Source organism: Ambystoma mexicanum, chromosome 3q (assembly GCF_040938575.1).
Source record: "Ambystoma mexicanum isolate Mex_15411 chromosome 3q, UKY_AmexF1_1, whole genome shotgun sequence".
NCBI classification, from domain to species: Eukaryota; Metazoa; Chordata; class Amphibia; order Caudata; family Ambystomatidae; genus Ambystoma; species Ambystoma mexicanum.
This window is the reverse complement of record NC_090926.1, coordinates 411,386,975-411,412,000: the sequence shown is the minus strand read 5'-3', so window position 1 is coordinate 411,412,000 and position 25,026 is coordinate 411,386,975.

The following is a 25,026-nucleotide window of genomic DNA, read 5'->3' as shown; positions in this document are numbered from 1 at the left end:
GTTGTCCATGATTTCTCTCCTGTTTTATAAGGTTCTGAAGGAGTCTGTGGCAGAACATTTTTTTGTAAAATATTTTTCTTTGTTATGGTTAGTTGCTACTATAGCAAGATTTATAGGTGCAGCGTTAGTAGCAGTGGTAAGTGAAGTCTTGTTAACCACTTTTTGTCTCATTTTACATTTTAATAGAGGAGGGAAAGTTTGTGTAATGGAAGCTTGTTTTGTTTCGTGCAATGACTGTATTAGCTGTTTTGTTTGAACTTTTTGTACAAAATCTGGTAGAGATGGATGATTATTTTGGACACTTTTATTTTGATTTGCTCTAATTCTGCGTTGCTTTCTACAGAGTTGTTTTTTGGTAGGCATTCTTTGGGGTTTGTTGGAAAAAAAAGCATAGGTTGGGTTGTTGTGCAGTTTATGCGTGCTTTGTGCATGAGTGTCTGTGTATGATGGTAAGAGTGATTGTAGAGGTGTGTGATTGTGCAATGGGCAGCTATATTAAGTTGGGAAAGTTATTCTTGTATTTGTGTGTTAGTATACTGGGCTTGAGATGACAATATAATGTATGTAACTGGTAAGCAGAAGCTGTAATATTACATCTAATGGGAAAGGGTTAATACACTTTTTTGTTCTACAACAGTATAATGCTAGTGTGTTTGGGCAACAGTTAGAAAATTATGTAAGTATTGTAGTTACTTTTTTGTATGGAAAGAGTAGGTTTCTTCAAAGTCGTTGTTCGTACTTTAGACGCTGCTGCTTTTCAGGAGAGTGGTCCTCACTGAAATTGTAAAAGAAAGAAGTTAGTGAATGTGTGTGTTTATAGTACTTTTGTTAATGTAGACATTTTTTTTTGTTGTAGTAGTAGTGTTTTCTTACAAGTGAGCATAGTATGCATATGCACTTTCCTTTGTCTATGTGCATTTAGTTGAATATGTTTTTACAAATTAGTATAATAGTAAACGTATAGAGCACACTTGTTTTTTTAATGTTATGTTATTGGATGGTAAGAGGTGGAAGAAATAATCATATGCATTTTCTGTTATTTGTACAGGGCAAATGGCAGAGATTGTACAGAGACGCATGCAATGTATGCATTTGTGAAGGTGTGGGAAATAAAGGAGTAGGATTTCATATAAAGGAAGTGGTGTTGATTGAGCTGGGTGCCTTTGTAATTATATTATCTGTGTTTGTGCTTGAATGAACATGCATTTACTCATCCTGGCTGTGTGTAATTTTATAACACACTGGACAGTCTTTTTCATAATTATACTGTTATTTCTCCCATCTTTTATTGTGAAATACAATTTGTTTAGGTATTTCTGTGAGTAAACAAAAATTTGGAGAGGAGACAGGTTTGCAATTAATACTTCATTATACCACATGGGATAAATGAAGTAAGGTCATTTTACAGTTCATACAGGGTAAGTGGAAGTTACTCTGTGTATATGTATTCTTAGAAGAGCTGTACATGTACTGTGTTGAAAATATTCATGCCTGTAGTCTGTGTTCATGCATGTGGATTTGCATGAATCTGCAAATAGAAATATTGGCCAGTTTTATAGTAGTTGTTGCTGTAGGTCTGTTGCATGGACAGCGGAATTGTACTGATAGTGATCAATAGTACATCTAAAGTGCTGATGTGTGATGATAGAGTTAGATGTTGAGTTCTTGGATGTGATTGGTGGATGATTGTGTGACTGTTTAACACTAGCCAATGAGGAAGTGTTGCAGAGAGTGAAGTGGAATGGGTAGAAGGTTTGCCCCAGTGTTACACGCACCTCGAACATTGTGGGTGTCCGCAGGCAGAGTGTGCTACATCTGGGGTTTCTCAGCAAATGCAGCATGTAAAGGGGACTGTAGGGATGAGCCAATCAGATGTTGAGGTTGTGGTTTGTGTTAAAAGAGGCTTTGTTTAGTGAAGATGGTAGAGGTGGAGAAAAGCAGGGTGTTGGTGGTTGGAGATGTGTTTGTGCATGGTTTGGAGTGGTATGCTAAATGTAGGAATATGGCAAAAAAATATGTTAAAGGAATGGAGGTGATGTGGAGCACTATGCCTGGTTTTAATGTTCAGGGAATTGGTCATGTTTGTGGAGATATGAGCAGGGTAAACATTGCACATGTAGTTGTTTTGCACTGCGGTGCTTTGTATTTGGGGTAAGTCAGTGCCCCTACTTTGTTGGCAGATTTTGAATATTTGGTTCAGGCAGTGATGAAAATAATTCCAAATGTCAAGGTTATTTTTTATGGTTTAGTACCTAGGGCAATATGGGACAATAGTTTTGTTTTTTGTGCTCAGTAGGTGGAAAGAAGAAGATGTAGGGTTTGGTTTATTGAGGTAAGTGGCAGAACCTCTTATTCTCTGTTTTACAGTAATGTTGGTATCATTATATTTGACCCATCTACAATTATTTTCTATATAAGCAGTGTAGTGACGTGCATTGGTTGTGGGTGGTGTGTGGTAGAATATACCTAGTGGTGTGAAGTTTTTTTTTATAAAGTGATAGATTACTATTTGTTAATCCAGTTAGCTTGCAGTTCTTTTTGGTACCATTTGTATTCTAACGTGAAAGCATTACCATTATGTCTGTTACTATTACTAAGTGTCTGTATTTGTAAGATGGTAAGAGGCCCACACCGTTTATTTCGCTAGTGACCAAAAGTGGGATAGTACAAACACACATGTGCAAATTATAGGCCATTAATATATAAGTACGGTCATTGGAGTCAGGGTCGACGGCATGGGCGGAGGGGGTTGCAGCAGGGTTTATTCGGACATGCCCATATGACCAATTTTTGTCAGGGCTCGAAACTTGCTTCTTTCAAAAATGTTTACATGAGTTGCCGTGTGAAGAGGAGATGTGAAGAGGTGACAGTTGGTGTGGCCTGACTGTGGGAGTTGCTGGGACAGTGCAAAGTTCTCCAGAGGAACAAAATAGGTCAATACAAATGTCGTCCGCATTGGTGAATGGTAGCAAACAATGTATATGTTTTTCAAAAATATTTGTAATGCCACAGTGGTGTGAAGCGCTATCGGTTGCCATTCTGAGTGAAGGTCAGCGCTGTTGAATTTTTGTTTCCTAGCTGAGCAAACCCACGCATGGTACGCAGTATAAGATTCAATTGTTTTTTTACCTTGAAACAAAGGGAGGATTGCAAACGGAATGCATGAAGGGAGGGATGTAAGACTTTCAAATATGATAATGTTGACCATACAAAAATTGGAAAAAGGAACATGTAATTTCATTTTACGAGAATTTGTTGAAGTGAACGGAGTATGTGTTTTACGCCAATAGAATGGAAATGCCGAATATTATGTAAGTTTTACTCTGGACTATTTTATATACAAACTAGTCAAATTATTATCCGGTAACATTATTGGTGGGGTACATTGTATTTTTTGTTGTGTGTGGTATATTGCAATGACACGCAATTACAGCTTGTGTGTGTAGTTTGTTTTTTTGTGGGCACATGGGCAGTGCAGCATCGAGATGGGTGTAGTTCACTAGTGGGTTCCCCCAGGTTCACAAATGCCTAATTGAACGCTAATATTTAATTAGAATTTTGTGTATGTGTTGTTCTTCGTTTTAATTAGCTCTCTGATTGCAGCGTCATCTTTAGCATCCCATTTCGAGCTGACCATACTCTGTAGCAGTAACTTGTGCCAGGCTTCCAAATGCTGTCAAAAACATGTTCCTGGATATTTAGAGAGCAAGATCACGCCTTATCCAGCTGTAAGCAAACTCTGCTCCATTCCGTCTATGTATTGGTTACCACTAGAAGTTAGGGCCAAACAATACGGCTTTCCTTTGATTCTTATGTTACGTAATGTTACTAGGAATTATCCTGCACACTTGCAAGGTGTCCTTGGGCCGGTTAGGTTAGTGGGGAGGGTTGGAGAATGCAGGATATCTTTGCTGCTGTGTGGATGCATGCAGACCGGAACCAGAAGTACCCTTACCTCTGCATGCAGACCGGAAGTTCCCTTACCTTTGCATGCAGACCAGTTTCAATGTTTCTTTCCAGTTGATATGAGTAGGGCTACTGGGTACTCTTACACTTTGCTTATTGCTCATTCTTCTCAAGGTGCCAGCTGGGGAGCAGGTGTAAGTAGATCTAGGTCACCTGACCTAAGACCCGCCCACCTGGTGCCTTCCTGGTTGCCGCTGTATTTCACCACTTAGCAAGCCCCGCCCACCTGGTGCCTTCCTGCTTGCCGCTCTTTTCCCTACTTAAGGAGCACTCCAGCCTCTTTTACTTTCCAGCTGGGGAGCAGGTGTAAGTGGATCTAGGTCACCTGGCCTAAGCCCAGCCCACCTGGTGTCTTCCTGCTTGCCGCTCTTTTCCCTACTTAAGGAGCCCTCCAGCCTCTTTTCCTTTGCAGCTGAGGAGCAAGTGTAAGTGGATCTAGGTCACCTGGCCTAAGTCCCGCCCACCTGGTGCCTTCCTGGTTGCTGCTCTTTTTCACCACTTAGCAAGACCCGCCCACCTTGTGCCTTCCTGCTTGTCGCTCTTTTCCCTACTTAAGGAGCCCTCCAGCCTCTTTTCCTTTGCAGCTGGGGAGCAGGTGTAAGTGGATCTAGGTCACCTGGCCTAAGCCCCACCCACATGGTGCCTTCCTGGTTGCCGCTCTTTTTCACCACTTAGCAAGCCCCGCCCACCTGGTGCCTTCCTGCTTGCCGCTCTTTTCCCTACTTAAGGAGCCCTCCAGCCTCTTTTCCTTTGCAGCTGGGGAGCAAGTGTAAGTGGATCTAGGCCACCTGGCCTAAGTCCCACCCGCCTGGTGCCTTCCTGGTTGCCACTCTATTTCGCCACTTAGCAAGCCCCGCCCACCTGGTGCCTTCCTTCTTGCTGCTCTTTTTCCTACTTAAGGAGCCCTCCAGCCTCTTTTCCTTTGCAGCTGGGGAGCAGGTGTAAGTGGATCTAGGTCACCTGGCCTAAATCCCGCCCACCTGGTGCCTTCCTGCTTGCCGCTCTTTTCCCTACTTGAGCCCTCCAGCCTCTTCTCCTTTGCAGCTGGGGAGCAGATGTAAGTGGATCTAGGTCACCTGGCCTAAACCCCGCCCAACTGGTACCTTCCTGGTTGCCACTCTTTTTCACCACTTGGCAAGCCCCGCCCACCTGGTGCCTTCCTGCTTGCCGCTCTTTTCCCTACTTAAGGAGCCCTCCAGCCTCTTTTCCTTTGCAGCTGACGAGCAGGTGTAAGTGCATCTAGGTCACCTGGCCTAAGCACCACCCACCTTCTTAGCCCTGCCTCTTCCTTCCTGCTCTTAACTCTTCGATCAAGGGTGTCTCTCGCCCGGGCGTCCAAAGCAAAGGACAGTCAAAGAAAAGGGCAATTCCTGTTTGGATCTCTTTGGACCAGGAGGACCCAGGGACCGACCCCTTGCTAACACAACAGGTAAGCATGCACCAACATGTGTCTACACCGTCTGTCCCCACAGGTCATCCCCACCCTCTCTGGTCCCCCTGTGTTGTTCCCCTTCCCCCCCTTCCCACACACAGGAGTCTGTCCTGATACATTCTGGTTTCACCATCACCGTTTTGTGGCCAATGCTGGATTTTACTTTTATGGACTTCATTGATTCACGGTGCATCACCCTTTCGCAACTCTCATGCTGGACTTCCTTTGCATCTTGTACTCATGGTGGCCCTGAATCATGCTGTTCCCATCTTCATCTTGTATCCTGGTTTGCAACATTATGTGTTACTACTGACTTCTGCAATTGTATTCACTCTCTACTCTTTCTTTTCCACTCTTTTTGACAGCTTACTCTATTCTCTCCTCTCCTCCCCTCTCCCTTTTCCTATCTCCTCCCATCCTCCCCTTACTTTCTTCTATGCACTTACTCTATCAGAATTGTCCCATGACCTAGTATGATAGCAACCTCGTCTGTCGCTCTCCCATCCCCTTTCTGTCCCCCCACCCCTCCAGCACTATCTGAAACGTTGTCAGACCTAGTACGATAGTTGCTTGTTTTGTTCGTCACCTCCCTTTCTGCACCCCTCTCCCTCACCTTTTGTTTTTCTCCGGCTCTACCAGAAATGTTGTCAGGCCTAGTACGGTAGTCGCCTGTCTGTTTCCATTTCCTTCCCACTCTCCCCCTCCCTTCCTTATCTGTGTCTTAGCTCTTGCACTACCTGAAATGTCATCAGGCCCAGTATGATAGTTAATTTCACACCCTTACTGTTCATGGCCTGTGAGAATGTCATTGTATTTTCCCTTGTTCACTCCCTTGCCTTGAAGCGCTTTGAAACACATTGTGTATAGGCACTATATAAATAAACTATCATATCATATCAAGAAGCAATCAGCTGTGCGGTGTTATGCTGCACAAATTGTTCAATCAAACGATGGATTATGATAGAACATCAAATAGTATTGCATGCGTTCCATGCGGTTTGGGAAGATACAGGTTTTTGACAATATTGTGCTTGCAGAAAGCATGCCTTGAAAGCGTTCGGCCATTAGCTTCTGGTCGTCTGTTAATTATTAATGTGCCCCTGCACCAGGCCGAGAAATCAGGAGCTTGTAGTCCTTCTCACAAATGTACTTTTTCTTTCTTCAGCGATTCTTAAAAACACCGAGAAAACCTTTCTGTTTTTCCGCAGGCCCGATGCAGACGTAACGTCAGCTTTCAATCTAACCTTCGCGACAGAACTGGAAAATCGTGTCCGTTTTAAATCGGGCATTTTATCGCGCCAAATTGCTGCCCTGTTGGGTTCCAAACTGTTAGGGGACCGACATCTGCCTGAAAGGATGCTGTTTTCTTGTGTTGACGTATTGCTAAAATATTATGAAATCAAAAAAGTATATCCTTTTGTTTTATTGTACGTGTGTCCTTTTTACACACAATTCACTTGATACGTTTTACACACATTAGCGTTTTACATGTGTGCTTTTCTGAAAGACAGCTTGCTTCTACCTCAGCCATTATTTACAGGTAAGGTTCTTTGCAAAACCCTTTCACTCTGAAAGGCGATGAACCTTTTAACATCCATGCAGTCTAGAAAGCCAGCTCTCTTCCCGCGGAACATATTCACAAACTGTCACAGAACACAAATAACTCTCTGATACTTGCAGGGACTGAATGGTCGCACACATTTCACATCATGAATTCGAAATGGTATTTATCATGATAAAATGCATTTCTTTCATGGAGTCATAAAGGGTTGATGCACATAATTATGGAACATGTCATTTCCCTCACTTTCAAAAAAGCATGTCAGCGCATCATGATTTGGGGAACGGCTGGATGTACCTTCTGAACAATTCATGCATTTGGAGCACCCTAGAAAAGAGGACATGCTGATTAATTGTCATTTTTGTTACTTATTTGTTTACGCTTCACTATAAAGCTGAACTAATTTGGTTTATGTTTCTGTTTCCATACTGTGGTGGTAAGTCAGAATCAGGAGACGGACATGGTGGCATTTTGGGCAAAAGGTTTCTTTATTTTGAACACAAAAAAACTGAACCGGCTCTACGTTTCACGGCCTACTCTAAGGAAAGGAAAGGAGTGTAAAAGAGTGCTTGTCAGGATGCCCTGCAAAAAAATCCAATCCTTTGTCCAAAAACCTGTTCTAGCCTGATTTCTGTTGCTACCACTGTAACAGATAAAACCTTAACTCTAGCAAAGGTACTATAAGGGCTTTTGTCCAAACAAAAGAATGGTGTCTGGTTTCGGACCCAATCCTGATGTCTCTCGTATCAGAGAAAAGGGGCGCCTTGCCCCGGTGCATAGTTCAAGTCATGACAGCAAATGTCTCATCAAGCTTACCCTCCACTGGTTGTGGGTGCGTCTTTGGTTAGTCTCTTTCCCCATGGATTGCCAGGGACATTGTATCAGTCGTGGGTCTTCTCCCACTCTTGGGAACCACTTAGTTTGTAAGTCGACACCAGGTACTCTCCTTGGCATCCCCACCAAGGTCCCTTGTGGTACTTTCCCCAGTAAGATATGTCCTGGTCTTTACCTCTCTCTGGGGTCTTGGTCCTCACACCCTGCCTTGGAATCTGTCTCCAGGTAGTTAGATTTGTGGTTACCCCTCCTTGTGTGCTTGGGTCTCACACCCCACTTTGGGGTCTGGTTGGGTGTTTTCCAGCCACCTCCCACTTCCCTGGAGTAACCACATACCTTCCATCTTCATGCAGTGTTCCTCTCGGCAGTCGTCCCAGTAGGCTGATGTGTCTCCTCTTTTCTGGCTTCCTCGCAGTGTTCTTTCTCTGACGGAGCTGGGATTCCCTTCCTAATGTCTTCCAGCAGGGCTTTGGTGTCAGTGCCTTGTTGCGCCTCTTCTTTACCACTTGTACATCCTCTGCTGCTTGAAACTCTCCTGGGCCAGGTTTCTCCAGTCCTTGTCTTGGCAGGGTTTTTGAGGCCTCCGCCGGAATGTCCATGTGTCCATCCACCATGCCGAGCATGGGTTTCCTTATTCTGGCCACACCTCTCAGGAAGACGTCTCTCCACCTCTGCAGCTCCGCAGGCTACTCTCCTCTCATTTAGCAATGATGATTGGGTGTTTATCCTCCACACAATCAGCAGGCGGTCCTATTTTCTGCTATCTCATTTTAGTTATGGACAATGCACTAAAAGGGCCAGAAAGCATGCCAGCCATTAGTGTATGAAGCTGCAAGTTAGAATACAGTTACTTTCCATATGCCCAACACAACTATTAGGTTGCTGAGACCAGAGCCAATAACATATATCCCTGTTGAGGGATTATCTGTCCTCTAAGGGGTGTCAACCCCAGTGGGATCTCGCTTGCCCTGTCTCCCAGGGTTGTTAAGCGTAGCAGAGTCCGATGAACAGGCCCAAAGGGGGTCGCTGTCCCTTGGGAAAAGAGGACACATTCCCTGAAAATAGTCATAATACCCTTCCATAACACCTGTTGCACCAAAGGCTTGCATTTCCAGTTTCAAGACATATTGAGACAATCCCCAACCTATTCATGGTGAACCCAGTGTAGTGGTGGAGAGAGGTTGCATACCCATCCAGGATAATGACTGATTTGATGTTCCATACGTTGGTGATCAGGGGCAAAGAATATGGGTGAGAGGCATCATCCCACAATCTAAGGTCAACCAACCCAGGATCAAAATACTTGGCACATCATAATCCACCTCCTGCAAATGATCACTTGCTATCCCCATTAAGGATTCTTTTTGGTCGCTATTAGGGAATCTATGACATAAAAGAGGCGACTTCTGGTGTTGGAGAGAGATAAACAGCTAGATAGAGACAGAGAAGGAGAGAGAGAGAAGCAGAGAGAGAGACAGAGAGAGAGCAGAAAGACAGCTGACGTGTCTTAGTAGAGAACAGCACCTGCCAGGAGAATTCTGGGAAAGACAGGACAATCCTCCAAGATGAACAGAAACCAAGGTAATAGGGTATTTCAGGGCAAAATTAACTTAAAAAACAATTGGAATACATGCGGGACAGATCAACAGAAAACAATGTACCGGTATGTGTGCATTAGGCTTAAGCAAGCAACATATTCTCCATTGGTCTACCACTTATTCACAATGTTTACAAGCTTCTGAGGGCAGCCAAATGTGTTATATGCTCTCTCCCATCATGTCTTGTTTACATTTTCCAGGCAAAGGTATCTCACATACCCTCACCTTCATTTCAATAGTCCATTTTATGACCCCTAGTGCAGCTGAGATGAGCAGTCTTTCAAATCTCGAAAGATATAAGCATCTCCTATAATCAATAATATAATCTTGGGGTCTTTCCCCACATCTTGACCCATTACTGCCATTACATGTCTCAGTATTGCGCTCTAAAATCGTTGTATATATTCGGACAATGCCAGATTGTTTGGTACAAGGTGCTCGTAGCATTGTGACATCTCTGATGAGAGTCTGGGATGCGTCCATAGTTGGAGAGACAATCTCTTTCAAAATATACTCTGTGGAGTACCTTTAAGTCAATCAGTTGGTATGTGGCTGAAACAGCCACTTCCCGGGCAAATAGCAGGCCATGCCATTCTTCAGGTACCATGCAGCCAAAGTCATTTCCTAATTTAGTTTTAAGGATTGGTGGGGAATGTGTAGTGAAGTAAAGGATTCAGGAAGCATTGACATAGGTTTTGGGGGAATTAATTAATCATTTAAATTAGCCGCAAGCGGGGATTGCAGTGGGAGATCATAGTTACCATTACATTGAGATGGCATAACATTTCCAAATCGTATATGGTTGTATTTTCCAGTGTCTGGCAGTCCAGAACTTGGAGTAAGACTTTGAAACAGGACCATTACAGAATTGACAATAATTTCATGCAAAAGCAAAATATTTTTATCATTCCAGGAATTGAATGGCCCCAAGTTTTTAATCTGAGTAATATCTTTATTATACCAGCTCAGTGTTCGGGGAGTAATTACACCAGCCCACCCCATAGCTTTGATATAATCTTTAATCCATATAATCTGTTTCATGACCTTTTGCAGTTGCTTAGATTGTCCTTTTCCATAAAGCACAATCGGATTTGACATGTGGCTAAGTTGAATTACCATGAAGCCAATCACTTGCTAGCACCGTTTGTGCAGCCCAATAATATCTTCTGACGTTGGGCAGGTCGATTCCATTTTCCTACATTGAACTATATATGGTAGATAATGCGATTCTGGTTTGTGAAATCTGCCAAATCACTTGTCTCAGAATTTGATTTATTTTATCAAATTCAGCTTGGGGAATTTCAAACTGAGTGTTCTGCATAACACATGGGTATGTAGGGAGCTCATCATTTTGAAGAGTGCAGCGCTGCCCAGTAAAATAGGGGTAATGTTGTCCAATATATAGCATCTGCTTGAAATCATTTGGTAATTGGTACAATGCTTTGCGTTATGTGTTACAAAATCTGCAGTATCCCCACCGATATTAATACCTAGACATGTTTAAAAAAAACTCTATCACCTGAAATCTACAACCCGATGGCAGTGCATATGTGCCTCCTTTGAAAGGAAAGAGTATTGGCTTATTAAAATTCACTTACAGGCCACTGTGTCTCCTGAATTTTTGCAAGATCTCCATAACCCAAGGGCCACAGCGCTGAGGTCCACCCCCTGCCCAAAAAATGAATAGTACATCCTCTCGATCCTGATCCTGTGTTGCCTTAAAAAACATTCCCATTTATGGTCCTCCCTGAGCCACACCACCACAAAACCATCTGGAAGACTCCCCATTAACTTTTGCTGAAGCTATTGGTTTATTATAAAAATGATTTGACCCATTTCAGAAACTTTCATCAAAACCCATTTCTGTCTTTACTGCTCATAAAAATTGACAAAGAATAGAGTTGAATGCTTTAGAGCAGCCAGATGATTTCTGGTGGCCGGAGCTTTTTCAGTGGCAATATGATCCCTGTGGATGTTCATTCTGGTAGCTCTAAACTGATTGGAGAGGATAAGATATGGATGGGCCCTCAGTAGTCTTTTGGCCAGTAATTTAGCCAGTTCTGTTCTGTTCTGTTCTGTTATGTTATGTTATGTTATGTTATGTAATGTTATGTTATGTGTGCTTATAAAGCGCCGGTAGCCTGCAGGCATCAGGGCGCTGATAACAAACAACATGCAATGGTCACAATTAACGTCTGTCTCACCGGGTTCTTATTTTGCTAAGCATTAAAGTTTACTTGAAGAGGCAAGTCTTCAAGCTCTTCCTAAATGTTTGATAGTTCTTTTCTAACTGTAATTTAGGAGCTAGTTTGTTCCACTGATGCGCCATGCAAACAATGAAGGATTTGCCCATGCCTGCTTTGAGCTTGTATCTTGGCACGTTTAGCAGTCCTTTATCCGCTAAGCGTAGTTGTCTTGAGGGGCTATATCTTGTAAATTGTTTCTTGAAGTATAGCGGCGCCTCTCCAAAGATACACCTGTGAATGATTGTCATCAACTCTTAGCCAATGCAATGATTTCTGTGCCTCTGTTGTGTGCTCCCTAGTTTTTAGTTTCTTCACTAGACGAATCGCGTCATTTTCCATGACTTGACATTGGGCAATGTCTTTTTTTGTTGCTCCCAATAACAATGCATTCCCATAGTCTAGGCTGGATAGTACTATTGCTCTACCTATAGTTGCAGAAATCTCTTTGCTCAGATAGGGTCTAATGGCTTTAATGAGGCATATATAGTATGAATTGTTTTTGTGTAAATAGTTGACCTGAGCCAGTATTGTTGAATCAATGTTTATCAGTGATATCGGACTGGAAGAGGTGGAATTTGTGGGGCTTTGTCTTTATTGGCAGCTATCAATGCCTGTTTTACATCAGAAGAGGATTCACCCATATTTCTGCTCACCAAAAACATCGATGACATGGGTTTAGTCATCCTATTGTTCAAATGGTTCCATATATCAATTGGAAACCCATTTTGTTCTGGGGACTTAGCCAGCTGTAAGCCTAATATCGCAGGAGCGTGCTCCTCCTCAGTGAAAACCTGATCAAGAGCATCCCTCTGTTGATGGGTTTTGCCCTAGGCCGGACTGCGTGTAGGAATTCCTCTGGATTTGGATCTATGACTTTAAGATTAGTTTTGCATAATTACTCGTCATAATCTGCCAACAAGTTATCAACGTCTGTATCATCAGTTACCCTTTTACCCTCTGATGTTACAATTTCATGTACAAAACACAAAGTATCCCCTTATTTTGTAAGCCAGGCCAGCATCTCACCCACGTTATCAACTGCCTCATAAATCGTGCCTCTGGATTCAAGGTTATTTTTTTTTTATTTTTTTTTATTTTACTTGTGTATAATCAAAGAAAAAGAAAATGATTTTTACAAGAAGTTTATGGTTACAGTAGATGAAAATCAAAAGAAAATAAAAAGAAAGGTTCGCCAAGTTAAGACCCAGCGACTTGGCTGCACAGTAGTTTTCAAAAGTAGCAGAGAACCAGCAGTTAAACAGCCATGGTCGGCAGGCCACTAGCTGTGCCGCCAATTTTAATGAAGGCTGCTTCCAATATTTTGGCCGTGACAACCGCCCAACGAGACTTCTCGCCAGATATTAAGCGGCACCACCACGTGTGCTCCTCGATCAAGACCGAGTCTAACCAAAGCGGAGACAGAAATGGGGCGCGAATGTCGTTCAAAGCCGGGCATGTTAGGAGCAGATGGCGGATGTTCTCCACAGAGCCAGGGTCTTCACACAATCTGCATGTAGTTGAACTGGTCTGCAGTCTTCTTCCCAAGGTTTCGCGGGTGTGGAGCAGATTTAAACGAGCCCTTAGAAAAGTTGAGCACAGTTTTTTATCTGGAAATCGCAGACAGTACATCATGGGAGATTTCAGTTTATTGTAGGTTGGAGGAAGATGGTTTAAGCACTTGATGGAAGCTGCTTTGTCCACGGTGGTGATCCAGTCCTGCAGTTTTAGTTTTTCACTTACTCTTTGTGGATTCGTTATCAGGTCATTGAGTGAACATTGCAGGTCTTCCAATTTGGTTTTTTGAAGATCCACCCACTTTTGGACCGACTTGGTAGTGGTTGATTCAAGTTCCTGCCCAATTGTTTTGAAGATTGGCAGACTGTCTTTAATTAGGGTTTTCCTGAATAGGGCAAGAGCAGCCCCACTGACAGTGGCGCCTAGAGACAAAAGGCCCAGATCTCGTCTGATTGCTTCTATGGGAATAGCGTTCGGCAGACCTAAAAGGGACTTCCATATGTAGGCCTCTAGTTTTCGCCATAGTTGGGGCGGTATGGTGAACATGGCGTCCATGCCGTAGGTCAGAGAGGGTACCATTTTACCCTTGTAGAAATTGATGGCCGGCATTAATGAAAATTTGCCAAACTTCCTGTCGAGTGCTCGTAATTGGGAAGTCAGTTGCCTTGTTTTGGACCAGAGGTGTTGCTGCATTTTGATTTCATGAGGCGACCCGTCTAAGAGCACACCTAGATATTTAAATTGTTGAACCACTTCGATTCTGGTTTCGCAAACTGACCAAGACCCGGTGGTTTTCGGCGGGTGGCGTGGAGAGGACAAGATCATGATTTTGGTTTTGGTCTGGTTTATTTGGAGATTGTTGGTGGTCATGTAGGTTGCCAAGTTGTCCAGCTGCCTTTGGAGGCCGATCGGAGTTTGGTCAAACAGGATCATATCATCGGCATATAAGAGGCGGGACAGGGGGAGATTGCCAAACTTTGGGGGGAAGCAACGCACCAGCGCTTCCGAATCTTTGAAGTCCCCCAAAAAAGCCACGAAAAGTGCCGGAGCTAGAGGACAGCCTTGTTTGACACCTCTGAACGCCTGAATATTTCTGGACAGGGCCCCCTGTTTGTTTAGACGGACGTTAAGAGAGGTGTTGGTATGCAGGGCTATTATAGGGTGTAATATGGCCGGTGGACAGTTCCAGTTTGCCAGCTTTCTCCATAGTCTAGGTCGGTCCACTTTGTCGAACGCCTGAGAAAGGTCGATAAAGGCCACGTATACCGCAGGAGCTCCCTGTTTTATTTTGGCCTTTAGAATTGAAAGTATGAAGATGTTCACTGTGGTACTACCGTTTTTCTTGAAGCCTAGTTGGTAAGGATCGCTGCAGGGAGCTGTTTTCTCCCATCGGTGGAAATGATCTAAAAGAAGGGAGGCAAATATTTTTCCCATTATGTCCAATAGGGCAATCGGACGGTAATTTTCCGGTGCTTCTCTGGTTCCACGTTTGAAGATAGGTATGATGATTGCTTTGCACCATGATGCTGGGATCTGTCTGGTAGATCTACAGTGGGCAAACAGAATGCTCATAAAGGCAGCCCATTCCACGTGGTGCTTTTTTAGATCTATATTCGACAGGCCGTCCGGGCCTGGGGCTCTGGAAGATTTTAACTTTTGGATGGCAGTACTTATGGTTGATGTTAGAGAGAGATCGATCCAGGGTGCTCCGGTGGTGACGAAGGACGAATTCGTATCCAGCGCTAGGCTGGCGAAAAGATCAGTGTAGAACGTGACCCAAACTTGTTCTGGAACAGAATTACTCATGTTATAGGTTGTGGATCCTTGCGAGGCGTTTACCAAGTCCCAGAAATCTGCCGTTTTTTTTGCGTGTAGAACTTTCATCATAGATTCTGCGTCCTGTTGGTATAAAACAGCACGACGTGCCCTAATCCATGATTTGTAGGCTTTTTTTTCAGTTCTCCAGCGGTCCCATGCCTCTTCGGTATTGGTGGCCTTTGCACGCCTTCTCAGATTTCTCAGGCCGTTTTTTTTCCCCGCAGTTTCCAGGTCATACTGGTGGGTGCAAGATTTGGGGGTAGCTAGGCCCACTGCCGGATGACACCTATATTTTAGGAGCATGGGATAGTAGTCCGGCCTGGACGATGGCACGGAAGGTTGGTCAATCCCAAATTCAGCCACGTATTGATCGGTGATAGCTCTAATGTTGGTCAGGGTCAGTCGCAGGCGTGATTGTTTGGGATTTGTTTCAATCGATGGTAAATAGGAAGTTGAATTCCTCGCTAGGGAGCTCCAAGAAGTGGTGAGCATGTTATGGTCGCTGGCGGCCGTTTTAACCACCTTGAAGTCTTGTATTGCAGCACACAAAGCTTGAGACGCAAAAATATAATCCAATGTGGCTGTCAGCCGGCCCCTCTCCCAGGTCGGGAGAAGCGTCTGCCCTTCGCGGATCCAGGCAACGTTGTGTAGGTTCCGGGATGCCATGAGGGTCATCCATGCTTGTCCTCTGTGCTCTGCTTCAGTTGCGTCAGATGGTTTTTTTCGGTCTGTCTTCTGCTGGCTGCACTTCGCATTGAGATCACCGCATACCAGTATGAAGGGAGTATTCCATTCAATAAGGATCTCGTCAAGGACCTCTGCCATAGTTTGGCAGAAAAGTTGCGTTGTGGTTCTTTGCGGGTTCCAGTAAGTGGTGATCAAAGCGAGTGGTGGGGATGAAGGTTGCTTTGACCGGCGATTTAGAGGTCCCGAAGCAGGGTTCCAATCAATTAGGACTGCCAATACCCCGTATGATCTAGCTGTGGTCCTGAGCATTTTTAGATTTTGGTCTGACCGTACACCGATGAGCAGACCCGCTGAGGGACGGCCTAGTAGCCCTTTTGTCGCCGGCGAAATCACAATGTCATACCCATCCATAAAGGGTGTATCTTGGAGCCAAGTTTCTTGCAGACAGAAGATGTCAAAATGGCCCAGGTCAGAGGTATTAGGGTCAGTCAGATGGGCGTGACCTCTGGTATTCCAGGAGGCCAGTGACAGGAGTTTGTCGCATAGGTGGTCATCGGCTTCCTTGGGTAATTGCTATCTGAGGCGGTGGGATGATAGAGCCCCTTTTATCCAGTCCCAAGGGCCAGTTTGAGGAACAGACTTTTTCGGAACTGGCGACGGTGGTGGTTTGGATTGCCCACCCGATCTATGAGGTGCGAGAGCTCTTCGTGGAGATTGCTCTCTCCAGCTTAGTTTCCTTTGCGCCCTGCGAGGTCGCTGATAAGGAGAGTGCCGCAGACGTTGTCTGGCTTGGTCTTGAGTGTCGATAGACCGCTTGGAAAGTTGTGATGGCCGTAGAAGTGGGTCCGGAGATCCCCCGGCGGGTCTTGTGGGGCGATCAGGTGAGTCTTGCCTTGGCTTCCGGGTTCTTGATGGATAAAAAAAGTGTGACTTCAGTGTCTCTCTTCGATCGGTATGCCGTTGGAATGGACTATGGGCACCAGGTCTTCCGTGTGGGGATTGCTGGTCCTGTGTGTTGTTCTTAAGGGCCGGAGTCTTTAATTCTGACAGTAGAAGGCCTTGTGCTTTAAGTTCGTCGCTAGCTAGGGGGCCTATATCTTGAGTTGCAGACGAGTAGATGTGTAGGTAGGCTTTCGCTTTATTGTCTCTGTGATAAGGCTCCACCCTTTTGAAATCATCCGAGGTTAGTTTGCGTAGCGAGGGTGTAGTCGATGTAATTTTTAACACAGTTTTTCTATTCAGGATGATGTACTTATCTTTGTTAGAAAGTTGCTCTATTTTAAAGACGCGAGTAGAATTATCCCTTGTGCGGAGAGTGTGGTTGTCTGTTGCACTTCTGGATGTCCGCAGCTCCTGCGGGGACGACCTGGCTGAGTGAGTTCTCGTCCTGAGTCTGCTTTGGGCATCCGACAAGTGTCTTGATGGAGCATCAGTATGTCGGGTCTTCGTCGTTTTGTTCAGCTCAGGGGCCTCCCTTCGGCTGGAGTGATGGGGCGCTCTGGAATTCAGGTTAGTCTCACAAGGAGTAGAGTCGTTCGCAGGGGCGGAATGCCCCTTGCCAGGCGACGTTGATGATTGTATGGCTGAGGTCACACATTCTGCTATCGGTCTAGGGGAATGGGTGAGATCCATCACGGATCCTGAGCGTGTGATATTTACAGCCGTGCTTCCAGGATCTCTAGAGGTGGAGGGCAGGTCCTCCCGTGGGGGAGTACGTTCATTTAGTTTGTCAACTAATGGGATTGGTATATCGATCCCGCTTAATTTCAGGATTTTCTTTCCTTTAGGCAGGGGTTGAATCGGACCTAGGCAAGTTCCCAAAGCCAGATTTGGGATCGGTGTAGGCAGGTTGGGTGTTTGCGACACTTTTGCTTTGTGTAGGAACACTGGAGCAATTTCGTTTGAATATTTTGCCTGGGACGTCTGTGTAGATTTGTGCTTTATCGTTGGTGGTAAAGGGCCTTGTGTTGATGACGAGGCCATAGACCGCTCCAGATCTGAGGCTATCGCCTCTTTTGTTAAGGGCGGGGATTCGTACTTTAAGTCAATAGCTGTTATGTAGCCTTCTAAGAAGGTTAGCTTCGACTGTATACTTGCTAAGATGGCCGTGTTGTCTTTTGAAACATCGCTTAGCGTTTCGTACAGTTTGCAGAACGGGGCCATAGAGATGGTAATTGCCGACATTATTGTTGTCAGGTCTTTTCTGGTGTTGGGTGAGTCTTTCTGAGATGATGAGGACAGATCAGATCTGCCGTTTGCTGACGAGACCTTTGGTCCTGGAGCCGCCGGGTTTGCCAGTGAGTGCCTGCGCCTGGTATTGTACTCTCCAGGGTCAGACGTGCTAAAAGGTCTCAGATTTGGGTCCCTTGTTTGAGGAATCTGAGTCAGGGCGTCTTGGTGACTGGCGGCAGGCAACGTGGTGAACAGGTGGTTCGTTGTCCAGGGTTGAGGCGACGTTTCTCTTTGTGGCCCCCCTTTGGGGTGCTGCAAGTCAAAGATTTCTAAAAGGGGCTGATAGGAGGTCCTTTTGTTGCTTAGTGTATCGATCGCTGTAGTGACCGCCGGCCTTGGAAGCGGTGGCGATGGAGCCTTCGCCTGACCAAGCTCTGGTGGACTTGAAGCTGAGACCTGCCATCTTGGCGTGGCTGGCGCTGGTGCAATTGGTTGAACAGCTTCGGATGCAGTTTGAGTCAGGGTGACCAAATGGACGGATCCTAAATCAGACTGCGGGAAGGGCTTTTCTAGTGGCCCGCAGGGTAATGTCGTTGGAGCCGGGACTTGCCCGGGAAACGTGTCCTGGGGGTTGACGAAAGTGGAGATTTTCCTAGACTTAGACGTCTGAGGCGTCTCATCCAGGGCTTCAAGGATTTCCGCATCTGAGAGTTCTGAGTCATTGGACAGTTTCCGTTTGCCTTGCGTCTGGAAGAAATTCAGCAAAGCATTCGACAGAAGTGGAATAGGTAGAGTAGTTTTTGTGTGGGGCTTCTTCTTCTGGCCTTGTTGTAAAGCAGCCTTTTTAGGCTGTCTGGAGGCGACTGTAGGCTTGACTGTGAACAGTGGATCGGTGGACTTAAAAGCCGTATTGCCTTTTTTTTTGGAGATAGATCTTTTTTTCTTTTGGTGGGTTGTCAGTTTACGGCTGCCCTTGTCTGAGGTTTCAGAACAGGGGTCGGAGTCTGCCTCACTAGGCTCCTCCAGGAGGGGATTCGAGGAAGTTGGGAGATTAGGCAGAACTGGGGGCAGGATGTCGAACGTCCTTGATGCCCCGGTGTCAGGGACGTTGCCGGGCGAGGCTGGCGCTTTGCCCATCTCTGGTGGTATAAACGCATCCGGTGCGGGGTGCTGGGCTGTCTTGACTGGGGTGGGAGGGGCCAATGAGTTCTCTAGACGTCCTTCACCACCGCAGTAGGAAGGGACCCGGCTGCCCGGCGTAGCAGGATGAATTAAGGCCGTAGTGGTCTGAGCAGCCGGAATGACATGTGAAATGAAGAGCGGGTCCTGAGCGGGAAGGTTGGTGGTCAGGTGGAGTGACCGCTGGGCGTCTTGTGGCTGTTGAGACAAGTCGGAGACACTTGAACTTTCTTGGAGGTTGGTGGCCGGCCGAGCAGGCGGGTTTAGAGGAAGTTGTGTTTCGCATGTCGCTTCACTCGGAACTGGGTCCGCCCCCAGACCCCCTGACAGGGGCCCTCCGGTCCCCGCACAGGGGTGGTCACTCGCCGAGGCGGTGCGGGGGTGGGCCGTGAAGGGTTCGATATCCCAAGACTGCCGCTGGCCCAAGCGGCCTCCTAGTGCTCTGCCTTTAGGAGCCTGTAGAGACAGAGAGGACCGTGGCTCTAAGGACGGGCAGAATGTAGGTAGTACAGATGCATTGCTTGGTCCCACCAGATGGAAGGGTGGGTTCTGTCTGTGATCGTTGTCTCTACCAGGGAGAGAGGATTCTTTGATGGACCCAGGGGGAGCGTGATCCAAGTATATGTCAGGTTGACCCAGGTTTTCTCGCGAAAGCGGGTTGCTGGCCGCTGACGCTTTTGACGGATGCAGAGACGGGACAGAACCTGCGGCGCTGCTGGGCGCTAACGTTAAGGTTTTCTTTGAGCGGCTCCTTAGGAGACGCTGGTCCAGGTCTTCCTCCATCACGGGTAGGAGAGGGGAAGGGGAAAGGGGGGAAAGGGAAGGGGAAGAGAGGGAAGAGGAGCGGCAGTGGGAAAAGGGGGAAAAAAGAGAAGGGAGGAGGAGGAGGAAGCGGGGGGGGAAAAAAAGCTTGCCAGAGATAGGGGAGGGATAAGGACAGAGAGGGAGCGAGAGACGGACAGAGGGAAAGAGGGGGAAGGGAAGGGGGAAGGGAGAAGGTGGATGGGTGGGGGGGAGAGAGGAACCAAGTCAGTAGCTTTGCCGCCAATTGTGAGCCGGCGGTAGCGGTAAATCTTGGGAGGCTGCCGGGCGCTGAGGCAAAGCCGCTTCTGGTTCGTGGGGTCGCAGCCAGCGCCAGCAGACACAAGAAAACAGGAGGAATCCTACCTCTTTATCCTTGTAGCACTTCAGCACATCAGTCCCTCAGATCGTGAGTCCTTGGAGAGCCGCCAGCTGCCAGCCCGCTGCTCCCGGGGCGGACTGGGGCAGACTGGAGCTCTGCTCGGAACTCCGCGCGCGCTCCGCGCGCGCTCCGCGCGCGGCCACAGGGTTTTTGAAGGTTGGTTGGGCTGGATTTTTTTTTTTTCCTTAAAGGTGAAACGCGATAAAACGCGGTGAAAGTGGAGCACTGGTACAGAAGCACGACCTCTCACAGCAAGGTTCTGGGGCAGACTGGAACTCTGCTCGGAACTCCGCGCGCGCGCTCCGCGCGGCCACGGGGTTTTTGAAGGTTGGTTGGGCTGGATTTTTTTTTTTTCCTTAAAGGTGAAACGCGATAAAACGCGGTGAAAGTGGAGCACTGGTACAGAAGCACGACCTCTCACAGCAAGGTTCTGGGGCAGACTGGAACTCTGCTCGGAACTCCGCGCGCGCGCTCCGCGCGGCCACGGGGTTTTTGAAGGTTGGTTGGGCTGGATTTTTTTTTTTTCCTTAAAGGTGAAACGCGATAAAACGCGGTGAAAGTGGAGCACTGGTACAGAAGCACGACCTCTCACAGCAAGGTTCTGTGTCAGAATGTGTCAGTCATACAGTCAGTCATACAGTTAAGGATATTGCAATCTGGTTTCAAGAAGAAGTATTGGAGCATCCGGAAAATGATGTAGCAAGAATTCTCCTTCAAGTCTCATAAGTTCCATCTTTGGGTTGGTGAGATTTTCATGTCTATTTGCTTTCCTTGTTTGAAGACTCAATATAGCTTCTGCCCTCAGCATCGCTTTGTATCCTTTCCAGAGCACGCCTTGGTCTTCTACTGGACCTGGTACTCCAGTCTGTACATGAATAAGCGAGCTCCTGAATAGAATGAACAATGTTTCGGTTGGGGTATAACGCCCTCCAGACATCACCCAAATGCATAGCCATGATGTTTTCACATAATTGTGTCTGACCTTTTCATTACCCTTCATTTTCCTGACCTGATCCATTGCACATTCCATCAGATCATTAAAATCTCAGATACCATAGATCCACAAGCAGGGATTCACTCTCTTGTAACAGGTTCATGCGTAGAGGAGCTGACATATAAACATGAATAATTCTTGCATATCACAACAAAGTAAACCAGTGATCAGTAAAAATCTACCTTGGTTATCCTTGATAAGAGCATCACCCCTCGCGATCCATTAGGGAAAGAAGCAAGAATTACATTTGGGTGATTAGATTTAATTTTGAAAAAAATCAGGTATCCCCTATGAAATTAGTTTTATTGGAGCAACGCAATGTCAGGTTTATGCCTGATAAGGAATTGGAGTGCCATTCCCCATTTCAGCCCATCACATGAGCCCTTGACATTCCTTAGAAAGCAAGTAAACCCTGTCCAGTGTGTTCAGTCATCAGACCATAGAACAATCCATGCTGGATAATGTATCATTCCCAAAGCAGAACACACCCTTTCTTTGAACATCAAGTTTCACATGATTATCATAACAACAACAAAACCTCCCAACACATCCCAACTCCCCCTACCCTATATTACGGGTTGAACATGGATTGTCTGTCAGCCGAACCTAGTCGTGCTGGCCGGTGAGCTGCCGGGTAAGCTGCATCAGACTGGGAAAGCTGGCACTGATGGTATTTACAATGTGTGCTTGTTTCTATATCGTGTAACAGTTAAGACCTGCTAAGGGGGGGAATGAAGTGGGGCTGGGAGTTGTTAGTAGGTGAGGCGAAGGCTATTGATTGCTCCTCCCCTGTTACTCTCATTATTTCCTAAATGTTTAATTCAGGGTTTATGGGAACCCCCTATGGGCATTGCTGATCTATTTTGCCCACCTCTTGTTACAATATGGTGATAACAAGAATCAAATCTCTGAAGTGAAGGTCGCTAGCGCCCACAGGAAATGACGCCTCCAAGAATAAAAATTGAACACATCTGAGGATGAACATTGTTGCGTAGGTCATGAAGATTCTGCAATTAAAAGTTATGTTGAACAATCAGGACATGAAGTGCCAAGAGATCGAATATCTGACTATGCACTTGCAGCACATGTGGTGACGTTACCCCCACAGCCCTGTATTGATGCAGAGGAGATAGGTGTCATGGCATCACATGAGGCCCCAGAGTCAAATAATGAGCAATTCTTGGAAATAGAACTGTATAGCTCAAATCAACGATTGCAAGTATAGGAGGCTATTATTGCCGACCTGCTCCGATGCAGGAACTTTGTTGATTCTGGCATATGGCTGGATTTAGCAGCTAAAGTTGTGGCAACGGTATGCCCTACTATGGTAGACAATCTATGTCAAACAGACTCAATATTGGAGGTGGAGGCTGTGAAAATGACTTCCCAAAACAAACAACAGGTCATGGATTTCTCAGACTTGACTAGATCTCAAGGGCTGACCAGCAAAAGCATTGTTTAGGGTCAGAAGAGAAAGCTAGCTAGACTGAGCCGTTTCCTGCTAATATGTGGGATCTGTCAAAAATTGATGGCCTGACCCCAGAAGATCTTAGCCCTAGGGTTTAATCTGCTACAGGAGCTATTGCAAGACAACCTGAGGGATCAGGCTCTGTGTGTAACTCTGTGAAAAATAAATCCACCTCATTCAAGGTTCTACACATTAATACATCTCAGATGCCATACATTTCAGATAAGAGTGTGAGAGACTTAGTTTTCCACCAAAGAAATCATGTCATTACCAATGTTATGTCACCCTCAGGGCCTGAACCTAGGGATGCTCTTAGGAACAAAGGTATTGACTTCACTGTGATAAAGAACGGGACCTGGTATTGTTACAAAGATAGAAGGATGGTGCGCTCAAGCCAACACAGATTGTATAATTATAGGATTTGGTTGCACCAATCTTCCCAGTTTTATTAGCTCATTGCAATCTGTTTATAAATATGTCCTCCAAACTGAAATTGATTGTAGATCGGGGATAGTTTCTCTTTCTGTTTTCCCACACCAGGTTTGGGTCTGGTGCATTTTACCTTGTATAGTTATGTTTTTTTATATGCTGTTACCTGATCAGATTTGGTTCCTGATTATTTTGCCTTGTATTACAAGGTTATTGTATATGTTGTTTAAATTCTGTGCTTAGCATTTTGCGTTTATTGTCAGTGTCAATGTTTGTTTTTTGTGTGCGCCCTTAAGCCTCAGGGACAATGGTGCGCGGTATAAAAAAATAAACTGAGCTATATATTGTATTTATTTAATTGTTTTTTATAACGTAAAAACGCTGATCAGAGATTCAAACCTATGTTGCTTTGCATAGTCTTGCTTCCAAGACCAGCATGTTGCCCCTGTGCTATCCTCCATTCACATAAGTCAAACTAAACCTATAACTTGAATACAGCCGAAATAATAATTGAGGAGCTATACAATGAACAAAACATTCAATGAGAAAAAAACATATTTTTGTAGATTAATGGTCTCAACATGTTCTCAGTAGTGCAAGATATTGTACTTGTGTGTTTATGGCTATGAGTGAATACTGGTTGTTCTCTGTGTAACCTCACATCATTCTAGCTAGTACCATAGTTTTGTCTTCTACTTCTTCCCGAACTTCCATCCGAGATATTGATGGTGTGGGAAAGACCCCGATCTTTTTGTTTATGTTTCTACAGTAATTGCACTGTGATAATCAGTTTACGTTTCCCCATATATCTCTACCCATTCCCAGGCCTGTTTGGGATCAGTGGAAATAAGTGATTTCCCATCGTGGCGGATTTTAATATTTGCAGGGAAGCATAGAGCATATTTTATGTGCAAAGTTTATCATTTCTTTTCACAAAGGCAAACGACATTCTGGTTTTTGGACTTCCAGTATGAAGTCCAGACAAAGTGAAACTCTGATACCCTCCGGTTCCAGCAGTCACCTCCTTCTTGCAGCTTGTAGAGTAGCATCATTGGGCCTCATTACAAGAATGGAGGCAGCCATGCCCTTAGAAAGGGCATGGCTGCCGCCATACCGGGTTCTAGTACCGGGTTCTGTGAATGAGGAATTACCAGGTCATTCCGACCTTGGAGGACCCGGTAATTCCTCATGCACAAAACAATTCCCCATTCCCATTTGTGCCCCTATAGGGCTCAATGGGAATGGGTATGGAGCTAATAACGGGCCCGTTTATAACGGGCCCGTTATTAGCTCCATGGTCCCCTCGTGGGACCCAGAAAGGACGTCTGGTTTTACCAGACGTCTGTTCCAGGTCCCGCTAGGGGACCTCGTAATCACACATCCCGTAATGAACGGTGCCGGTCCCGTAGCGGCATCATTCATTACGGGAGCGCCTGCCTCGTAATGAGGCCCATGGTCTCCGTAGTTTAAAGGTTTAGCAAATATGACTGTTTAGTGGGGCACTAGAGGGTGGATGCTTACCTAGAACCCTATGAGCTCTATGAATCGAGAAATAGTTAGAGACTCCTTTGCAACCTGCAATGCTTTGGAACCACCTCTCTAAATAATGTTCAATGCGGAGGCCTTCAGTCTTGTTGGGCATTACAACCTGCTGCATGTTACTCCACCTAGATCTTCCTTCTGTTTCTTTAGCCCTCGAATACAACTATTTCATTTTGCTTTGTAAATGTGCGAGCTGTTTTTCATCGTGTTTAATGTGTCTCCAGTGCCTAGTATTCTTTCTTCCATCTCTCTGCTCATGCTGAGATTTTATGCAGAGCTTGACAAAAACGAATTTCTGGATTCATTAATTGCCTTCATCAGAGAAGATAAACCCATGGAGTTCAACTGGGTTGAATAAATATTTTCCATATTTTCAGATTGTTGACTCATGTATTTTAATTT